The 10,739-nt window shown below is 45.3% G+C and overlaps 1 long non-coding RNA gene across 1 annotated transcript; it reads left to right on the top strand.

Moving 5' to 3' along the window:
• Positions 1-804: 804 nt before the first annotated feature.
• Positions 805-1,148, top strand: LOC128422719 (uncharacterized). Its single transcript, XR_008332574.1, has 2 exons — positions 805-844; positions 890-1,148. It is a non-coding gene; the product is annotated as an uncharacterized LOC128422719 (long non-coding RNA).
• The last annotated feature ends 9,591 nt before the right edge of the window (positions 1,149-10,739 follow it).

Raw genomic sequence — 10,739 nt, 5'->3', positions numbered from 1 at the left:
CCAAATTAAGAGAAAAGGAAATCAACAAGATTCCAGGCCCACACCAGTGGCCCTCTGAAAAGGAGGGGTGAGGTTGCTCTTAAGGGGAATATCTCACTACTGGGAAAACTTCTACCAAACAAAGGAAACTTTGCCAAACAAAGAAAAGTAAATCTTTGCCCACAAGGTCAGCTCCATAAGGGTGCTTAAACAGACAAAAGACTGCAAATGGTCAAACTGCTGGTTAGTTAAACTGACAATGCAACTAGAGCTGCTGAACTGCCAGGTGCTTAAAGACAATGCCTAACAAACTGTCAGTCACTCAGAGAGCAATCAAGCCTGCCCCAGCAGTTGAAAAACCTGTCTGGTAACTGTGATGACTCAGGCAAGAAGCAAAGGGAACTCTGAAAGGGTGGGGGGGTGCTGGGAGGGAGGAGGGGTGGAGGGAGGAGAAGGAAAGCCTGGGGGGGAGTTGGGGGGGAGGAGGGGGTAAAATGAACACGCCAGGCAAGGAAAAGTTTAGAAGAAAAGGAAAATAGCTATCCTTTACAGTGAGCCAAAATGAAGTGGAAATATAAACCGTGGGTTAGCCTGGACTTTTCAGTAAGGGTCTATAAGCCGCAACCTTTTTTTTTTTTAAAAGCAGTTTTCTTTAGGGACCCTGTACTGGCAAGTGAAGCCAATGACAAGAACCAGGCAAAGGTACACCTTCAAAGGTTCTAAACGTATAAATGTACAATGCTGAGGAATGGTTCCCTGATCAGAAACCCTGAATTGCCCGCCCCAAGCCCTGCCTTATTTCTTCCCCCAAATGCCAAGCGAAGAGGGGGGGTGGCTTAGATAAAGTAAGAGGGGTGAGGTTTAAGTACACAGTGTATTCTAAGCCCCGGCATCATTTAAAATTTCAGAGGTGGTACCAATGGAAGGGATGGCAGGGTAAATCAAACCCACACTAAAAGAGTAATAAATCAACAAACGGCAGGCACAAACACACGCTGCCAGCACACACACACACGACTTAAAATTAGAGAGGAACAGGCAAGGGCAAGGGAGGGGGAAAACGTACAAGCACCCTGGCCAACAAATTAAAATGTAAGGCAAACCCACTCAGTCACCCAGATCAGCCAGGCAATCGGACAGGCAAGGGCAATAGAGGGGAAAAACATACAGGCACCCTGGCCAAAATTAAAATAAAACGCACAGCCACCAAGGCAGAGGCCAGGGAAGGAAAGTGAGGAGACAAGGGAGATAGAAAGACGGCACTCACACTCAGACCTCGCTGGTGGTGGAGAGACCATGTGCTGGGCAAAGGAACAAGCTGCAGCTTAAGAAAGGTAATTCGCACTTAAACCGCCCAAACAAATCCAGCACCAGGAGTGGGGGAAAATGAAAGGTTAAATGTAGGTTTTTACACAGAAAAGAGGACACAGCAAGACAGCAAGGCAAACTTGGGTGCCTAGGTTTTTAAAAGCAGTAAAGCAATGAGCGCACGCAAGCCTCCTAAATTTAAAAAGGCAAGCCAGGGACCAGACAGCCTCCACACACACAAACACCCCCTGACTCCAAACCTCATGGCTGAGCTCTTCCCTGCGATGACTTTCCCTGCGATGACTCGCGACGAGACGACGAAGAGAAGAATGAGGCCGAGGAGGAGCTGGCGCCGCAGCAAAAGGCTGCTGTAAACGCCCCCTCGGAGGCACCTGGTTGGGTGCCAGCCAGGTGAGAGGAGGAGGCAGGGGGCTAACGCCCCCTGCTAGGGGCGGAGCTCGGGCTCCCGCCCACAACCACTCCCCTCTCTTCCAGGGAGGAGAGTCTTTCTCTAACCATGGTCCATGGATCACCAGTGGTCCATAAATTTCATTCAGGTGGTCCCTGACATAACTGTAAAGTTATGATGTAAATCTATTCAGGATGCAGTACAGTGCCTTGCAATTGGTGCAACAGATAGAAAAATCAGTCAGTGGTCCACCAAGACACTTAGAAATGTTCAAGTGGTCGCTGGGGAAGAACCACTGGTAGAAGTTGCGTTCCAGGCATGCAAAAGGTGTAGGTCTACACACACACACACACACACACACACACACACACACACACCTATTCTACATCCAAGAAATGAGTTATTATGAGGGTATTAGGTATGTTTAGCCTGGAGAAGAGAAGACTGAGAAAGTGATACGATAGCTATCTTCAAATTTCAGAAGAGCTGCTACACAGACGACAGATTAAACTTGTTCTTTGCTGCCCCAGAGGGCCCAAACTAATGTATTCAAATTACAAGAAAGGAGAGTCTCACTAAATATGAGGAAGAACTTTCTGATAAGAGCTGGGTGACAGTGGAATGGACTCCTTCGGAAAGTGGTGGACTCACCTTGACTGGAGGGTTTTAAACAGAGGTTGGACAGCTGTCTCTTAGAGGATTTTTAGCTGTGATTTCTGCTTTGCAGGAGCTGGACTGGATGGCCAATGGTGTCTCTTCCAACCCTATGATTCTATAATCACAGCTGAAAGGCACATTCCAGTCTCAAGTAAAAGCTCCATGACTTTGGGAGGGGTGTGGCCTGAGAAGAGTCCTGAGGGCTAGACAGAGAGGCCTGGAGGGGTGATGTCTCCCATTGAGGTCCCCCGCCCATGTAAATATTGACAAGATTGGAAACAAGGTGGGCCCTTGCAACTCCTCCTCATCTAACTCCTGCAAGATGGAACAGCAGTTTTCCAGCACTATCTCTTGGGATCTGTAGGAATGGATGAATCCACCTAAATAGTGTGTAACACCCTAGATCCTGAAAACTACACCTTGCTCCTTCCTGAATTGGCTCTCCATCCACTTCGAATGGGCTCTAACCTTTCCAACAGCTACTTTCCCATCTGCTGCTTTTGAAGATAACTTTACTCTGGGACTGGGTGGGTTTATTTATATTTGAGATAGAGAGAGACACAGATCAGTGAGAAAAGGTGGTGCCGGAATAAATGGGCACTGTCTTTCTCCGTGACCCACGTAATCCTGAAATGACACTTGTGCACAAGATGCTACATTGTTGGGCAATCATCTCATTCCTGATAAGTGGGCAGAAATGATACAGCCCTAATGTGCTACATATCCTAAGGGAGAATCTGTCAGAAAAGCCATTCAGGGAGAAGCTGTGTGGTGGAGGTAGAACTAAAGATGGAATTGAGCCTGGCATGAATATGTTTATGACCTTACTGTACAAATCTGCGTCAGTGGCTACCCTCGCACTTTGTCTAAGAGCCCCTTTCTAATGCTCTTGTCAGCTCTGGTTACAGAAAGCCAGTCAGTATTATCAAAATACTTTGTTCAGCCAGGAGCACAGTGTCAGGATCAATCAGTTCATCTTGTCTTGCTTACTTTATCAATATATTTTGAAGAAAAGAACAACAACAAAACCCTTTTCTGCTTGCAGCACGTGAAGATTGAATATTGCTTTGTACTTAATTATTTCCTTGACAGCAAAAAGCTCATGCAGTGTTAACAAATCAGATTACAGATGGAAGACTAGTGGTGGCTGGTTCATGTGGGCAAATGGAGCACTGCACTGCCATCCTCAGCCTGCCCTTAGGCAGCACCCAAACTGTCTGCTTCATTAATTTATTCCAGTTCCGGGGATGGTACAGGCTATCAGCTTCTTCTTCCTCCATCTCATTGTTGCCCTTGTAGAACCCAGTCGGGAGGAGGATGGGGACAAAACTAGAATTAGTTGGTTGTGCCTGTCATTGGCTCTGGTTCCACCTACTGTTGGGCTCCCTGACTCCTGCCCTACCAGTCTCGATGCACACCAACCTCCACAGCAGAGAATGTTAACAGTATAGGAAGTGTGAGATAGCCAGCCTGCTTAAGTCTAATCAATGCATGAAGGGGTTAAAACCATAGAGTAAGCTGCCCTGCCAGACTTAGCCATGTCCACTTCCCCTTATCTTGGGAGGTAAAAGGTAAACAAGCAAATTGTTCCAATCTGAGAAACTTGGTGTGTGAAGAGGTTGGAGCTGGTTGCTCTCAGCTGGCATTCTTGAATTCCCATAGAATTAGCTTTGCTGTGCAACACAATCCTCTTCATGTTTGTTTGAGAGAGAGGTCACAGCAACACCACACTTTCAAGAACAGTCCTTTCCCCCAAAGGATCCTGGGAACTGTAGAACTACCCCCACAGAACTACAATTCCCAACACCCTTAACAAACTACATTTCCCAGAATTCTTGGGGGGGAGCCATGTGCTTTAAATGTATGCTGTAGATGTGACCTAAGACCCACTAAGTTCAATGGAGTTTACTCTTGGGTAGCAATGCATAGGATTACACTCATGTGATCGGATCCTATGAATGTTTTCAGTGGGTCTGACCCTGTTATTAGGTCCTGCCTAAGGGTTTTTCAGAAGCATCTGGGTGAGTAGGATGCTATACTAGATGGGTCATTGCCCTGATCCAGCAAGTTCTTCTTCTGTTACTATAGAAAGTGTGTTCAGGATTGCAACATTAGCTGCCTTTTCCTGCTCTCAGCTAAGCCCCGCCATTACCAAATGTAATGGCACAGATTTCAAGAGAAGAAATAAGAGTTGATAACAGGGGATAATAACCGGAAAAACAGCAATTCCCACTTTGGTCCCTGGCCTCGGAGAAGGACTTTAAAGTAGTCTTTCATTCTGCATCTGTCTTTCTTTCCAAACACAGGCTTGAAGAATCCTGAGCCAAGCATGACTGATCCAGAATAGACACTGGAAGGAAAGCTTAGAAACCCAGAGGTGGTGGAACATATTGATGAACACTGTGGCTGGCATGATTTCTTCTGCCTCCTTCTTGTACCTAGTGCCCTGAATTGGCTGCAGGAGCCCAAGGGGAGAGGTGGGGAAAATTCTACATCTGGCTTTCTACATTGAACAGTCAGCTGATGCCTGGGAAGATTATCGCAGTGCAAATCCAAAGCCGATGTTTAACCAGTTGGAGGTTTGATCCTGTTTTACTGGAAGAAATCAATGGGGGCAGCAACGTGTTGACTTGCCAGCATCTATTGAAACCCATGCCAGGTTAGAACCATCTATGCCAGGGCTTATCTCCAAGTACTTTGAGTCCTGCCTTCCCTGCAAGCTCTTCCCCAATCTGTGCCAGCCTTATCTCTTATCTCTCGTGCCAGTGATTGGATGAAACCCATGGCCTGATTTCTGACCACCTCCATCATCTCGGCTGCTGTCAGAGGGATGCCTTCCTCATCCTGTGGATGTTTTGCATCTCCAAGGCCATTCTGTAGCAAGAGTGTAGGGTGGGGTAACATTCTCATGCCAAGGGCCGTATTCGCTTCTGGGGAACCTCCTGAGAGCCACGTGCTAGGGCTGAGCAGGACCATAGGGGAAAGTAGCCAGAGAAACAAAGGTAAATTTAACACCTGCAGTCGGCTAGTTTCTACTCACACATCCCTCTCTATGCTCCATCCATCCAAGCAAGAGACATAGAGTTGAAGGACAAATCCCAAATCCAGGGGCAGTGAGGGATGTGGCCTGGGAAGAGCTCCATGGACCAGACCAGTCTTTCCCAAACTTGGGTCTCCAGCTACTTTTGGACTACAGTTCCCACAGTCCCTGGTCCTGTAGCTATGGATGATGGGAGTTGTAGTCCAAAAAGTGCTGCGTTCTTATGTCCTCAGTGCTTTTTTTCTGGGGGGATGCAGGGGTACACATACCCCTGAACATTTTGTGAATCTAAGTTTGGCCTCATTGAAGGGCAGCATTTCAATATGAGTAGGAAAATAAGAGTACAGTGGTATCTCAGGTTAAGAACTTAATTTGTTCTGGAGGTCTGTTCTTAACCTGAAACTGTTCTTAACCTGAAACACTATTTCTGGGTTAGCGGAGTCTGTAACCTGAAGCATATGTAACCTGAAGCGTATGTAACCAGAGGTACCACTGTACCCCTAAACATTTTTTTAAGGGGGGAAAACACTGTATGTCATACTATTTTTTGCTCTCCGGGTGGCTCCCTCGTAGCCAAGAAGTCCTTAAGAGGAAGAGTCCTTTGGCTCTGTAGTAACTTCCTCCGGGGGAAAAAAGAAAAGAAAAAATGCTTGGAAATTGGATGACAGGAAAGACAAGGTAATTTGTCTCGGCGTTTTGACAGGCTCTGATATTCCATCACAGGCAGAAGCAAAGGGAAGCCCCATTTAATTTGCATGATGAGCGACAACGTTTCGGAGGCTAAAAATGCATTTGAATGGAAATGCTCAGAAGTGAACAATGCATTTATTAAAGCAGTTTCCTGATTAGGCACTGGAGGAAATAGCTCTTCACACACACCCCATCCCATTTCACCATCGGAACTGCTTTACATAAGCAATAACCCAGGGAAGGGTGCCTATTTATACCACCGCTTCATAGGCATGCTGTGGGTATATTATGAAATTTAAAAGGTAGATGAGCTCCAGCACTCAAGTACACTGGACTTTATTGGCATCAATCCCATCTTGGTTCAGGATCATTAGATATGCAATACATTCCCCCCCTCCCCCGCATTCAATACTCACAGGAACATCGGAAGCTGTCTTATCCTGAGTCATTGGTCCATCTAGTTCAGGATTTTCTACATTCACTGGCTCTCCAGGGTTTCAGGCACGGGACCTTCTGCATACCAGAAAGATGTCCTCATCTTGTATATAGTTAATAAAGTTTATCTTATGTTTATGGACATCCTGTATTCTGCAAGTTACTAATGTGAGAATAACACACTGACTGGCACCCATTCTCTGGGGTTTCATACAGGGGACATTCTCAACTCTACTGGGAAATACAAAGGATTCAGCCTAGTGCCGTCTGAATGCAAATCAGATGCTCTACCACTAAGTTACAGCCATTTCCCAGCAAAGGGTAGGATGGTGGAGTGGTCTGACATGGCTCATCCTCACTTCAACACATTCACATCAAAAGAGCAATTCAATGTAAACTGATTTTGCAATGGATGCATCTTTTTTAATCTCCATGTTTCTTATTCTTTTCTTGACTATTTTGCAATACACATGCATTTAAATGGTTCTGGTCTACCTGCTAACTTTTGAGTCCATGAAAGCTATATATGGAGGCTCTGGGCATAAATAGAAAGGGATATTCTCCTGTCATTCTATTGCTGCATAGCGGTCTTCTCTGTCCTTTTTTCTTTCTTTTTTGGTACTGTATCCTTATAGACCTTATGGATTCAATGTAAATAGCTGCTTTTGTGTGTTGGCAGCTTTTCTTTTTCTCCTACTGACAGCAGCAAGCCTTGCTTTGTTATTTATACCTTTACAACAGCCTGTGGTGTTGTATTTCGGAAGGTACCTGTCTCTTTTACAGAAAAGTATTGTTTTGTTCTGTATGCTGATGCTTGCTGTAGTGTGGCACCATTTCAAGGGCTACAGAAGGGATTCAGGGTGACTGGCTGGTAAAAACATGTTGTTATAAAAGTGTGTGTGTGTGTGTGTGTGTGTGATCATGTGTTCTGCGTCTGATCTATTTCTGTGATTTTTATTCCCCCCCCCCCTTGGGATGGGGTGGGGGACCCTGCATTCATTTGCAGGTTTCCTGCTTCATCTGGTCAAAGCTCTCGCAGAAGGGTAGCGCCATTATTTTGCTGCAGCAAAAACACCTGATGAACCTGCGGAAGGCTAACAAATATATTGTTACATGTCACCCCCAATCTCCACAGTAATGTGAGTTTCCAGGAAGTTCTAGGCACTTACCCAAGGCTTGTGTTTCCTTTGGAAACGAGGCACGGAAGAGTCTGACTTCCAGTTTAAACCTCCAAGCATTGATTAAATTCTAACACTTATGAATCCATGCATTATGGGTACCGTGCACCCACAAACTCTGACACCCAAACTCATAACAATATCGCAGCTCTAGCTTTTGTGGCCTAGTGTGCACTTAATCCATTCTGTTGACAGGAATTTACAATAACATGGGAAGCACCAAATTCCCTCCTGATGGAAGATCAGACCTAGAGACAGAGGGTTCTTGAGATACTGTAAGTAAAATGGGTTATTTTATTCAGAAGACTTTTTTTCAGAGAACAGAAATAAAGCAAATATTAGATATCCCCTCCTCTCTCACACACACATTCTTACACTTACACACCCACCCACCCACCATCCCAAAATAGAAAAAAATCACACAAGTCAGCTTTTGAACATACACAGTGGTTTTGCTTCATGGCTCATAAAATGTGTAATGCCTCCCTTTTGGTCTATAGGCCAAAAATGGGTAGCACCACTTGATCACCTGGGGCCACTTCTCCACAGCATGTGCAGTGACTCTTAATGCCAAATTCAGGATTTCTCATTTCTGACTGAGTAGTCTGAAAGTTTACTGGCCTAAAGTTGTAAAAGTGGAAGAAGACTCCTGCTGGGTCAGATCAAAGATCCATGCATCATTTTCTCCACATTGACCAACCAGATGCCTCCAAGGATGAGTGAGAATCGCCATCATGAGATGGCAAAGGAGTCATTCCAGGCCTCTTTGCTATGCCAGCCTGGGAACCATTACAGCAAAAAGACATTTCGGACCCCCTACACTTTCTCTCCTAGCTGGCACAAGGGCCGAATCTGTGGATGTGCTGTGAGCAGCCCCATTTCATCAAGCTGTGCTACTGCTGGCTATGAGTTAGGATTGCAGCCTACGTTAGCTATAGGTTATCTTCAACTAAGGCCACATTGGCGACAGGTCAGCTAACTAATATTGAATTGCACAGCTATATACAACATGGATTGGTTTTTATTATGGATTTGTAAGGCGCCTCAAGATTCTTTTTTTCTTTTCTTCTTCCCATAAATGCAATGCAAGAAGTAAATAACACAAGGGTAAATTCTATTAGGAAGAAGCTGCTAGACGCCATCAGGTTTTTTTCTACGAGTGAATCAGGGGGCTGTCAATATAAATCTCAAACTATAAAGAACGAATCTGGAAATCATTCCAAGTTGGTGCTTGAAGAAAGTGCCATCAGGTTGATCATAAGATCTATAAATAATCTGTTCAAATGCTGCCACCTCATCCATGTACAGATATCATAACAATAGGACGTGGGAGAACTTCTCCCCACCACAGTTATAATAATTTTTCCCCCCCACACACAATACTGCAATTATGAAACCCTTTTGAAGGGGTTCTAACTTAGTGGATTGTCATTATTTCAAAGTGCGAGAACAAAATGACCTCCTTTTGCCTACAAAGTCTTTATCACCATCTGGCATCAGAGAGCAGCAGCAATTGTCTGCCTGGGTCACAGACAATGTGACCAACCTCAGTGCCACAGAGAAGGCCCTGCTTCCAGCTGAAGATGACTTCCGCTCCCTTAATGAGAGAAAACGGAACAGCATGGATCTTCAGAATGAGGCCAACAAAATGCCAAGTGAGAAACTTGCCTTACCATGCTGTGCAAAAACAGTGCCTCATTCCACAGCCAGCAGGGCCCAGGACTCTGACACTGAAGTGTCTGGCTTTACTTTTAACCCAGCCAGATAATGAAAAGAGCTGCTTGAGACATTATCTCTTCCACCCAGGAAAGCCCTCCCTTTTCCTGGATCCCTAATTGCCATGTACTTTACCTGGCTTACTGGCTCTGCCTGGATCTTCTAATTACAAGAAACATCTTAATCACTGTGCAGCAGCAAAGCGAGTGTAATATTGTGACAACACCTACCAGTACAATGAATTGCAGATGAACAGCATCACTGTTACTCGGGAACAAACTTTGCTCCTTCTGCTCTCTCTCTCTCACACACACCCTCTTTCTCGCTCTCTCTCCTTTTAAAACATCACTCTCCCGCAGTCCCGTCTCGTCTGTTATAAAGCAATCCTATTGTGGGCCTTGAGGACATTCAAAGCACTCAAAGAGCTCATTAATTTCCGTCTGATGTGGTTTCAGGCCACATGCAAGGAGGAAGCGAGAGGTCTTGGTGGTATTGACACATGGTAATTTGGACCGGATTTCCTCTCTCCCAATGTGTGTGCAAATATCCTTACATAAATCCTTAGATAAATAAATCAAGGCATGGCCAGAAGGGCTTTCAGAAGAAATAAAGCAAAACAAACAATTTATAACGTGGAGGGTGAAATACTGCAGTCCAAGTGGGAGGAAGCGGATTGCCCTATATCTTGTGCTCAGTAAGTTCTGCCCTGTGATCTGGCCTCATAGACTAGAGCACCAAGCCCCCTAAAATTCATATTTGTAGTTCTCATTGTAGTTGTATATTTGGGGCTGATAGCAGGCATTGCCTGATGAGGCTGCTTTCCAGTCTGGGAGAGTTGTGTCCCTGCTGTAACTGCTGACCCTTACTTCAGCAGCTCAGTTTATATGTAATGCAAAGCCATGGTTTGGAACTATATGAGGTAGCCTCAGGCTCAGATGCTCTCCTCTTTCCTAGTGCACTGAGATCAGTTCCTTCCCAGTGAATTAGCTCCTTCCTGGTTTGTGGCAAGTCAATCTGAAGTTACATCCACACCAACAAACTATAGTATTCGCTAGAACCGTGAAGCGGATCTGGACAAATCTCAGATCTCAAATCACACTTTCCAGAACAATATGCAAACTGAAACAAAGCCATCCCTCAAAATTTGCATTTTTCTGAATTTTGCATTGCAGTTCTTCGCTCAGGTCAGCTCACAAGACTGAAGATGCAGTTCAGTTGTTCGCCACCTGGGGTTGCTGTGCACAGATGCAGAAACTCACGGCACATTTTCCACTTAGGAAGCATGCCAAACTCTAGCCCTGGTGGGCTCACCACAAGAAAGCCGGCT

Source organism: Podarcis raffonei, chromosome 10 (genome assembly GCF_027172205.1).
Source record: "Podarcis raffonei isolate rPodRaf1 chromosome 10, rPodRaf1.pri, whole genome shotgun sequence".
Taxonomy (NCBI): Eukaryota; Metazoa; Chordata; class Lepidosauria; order Squamata; family Lacertidae; genus Podarcis; species Podarcis raffonei.
The sequence above is the reverse complement of the archived record's forward strand: the minus strand, read 5'-3'. Positions and strand labels throughout refer to the sequence as shown.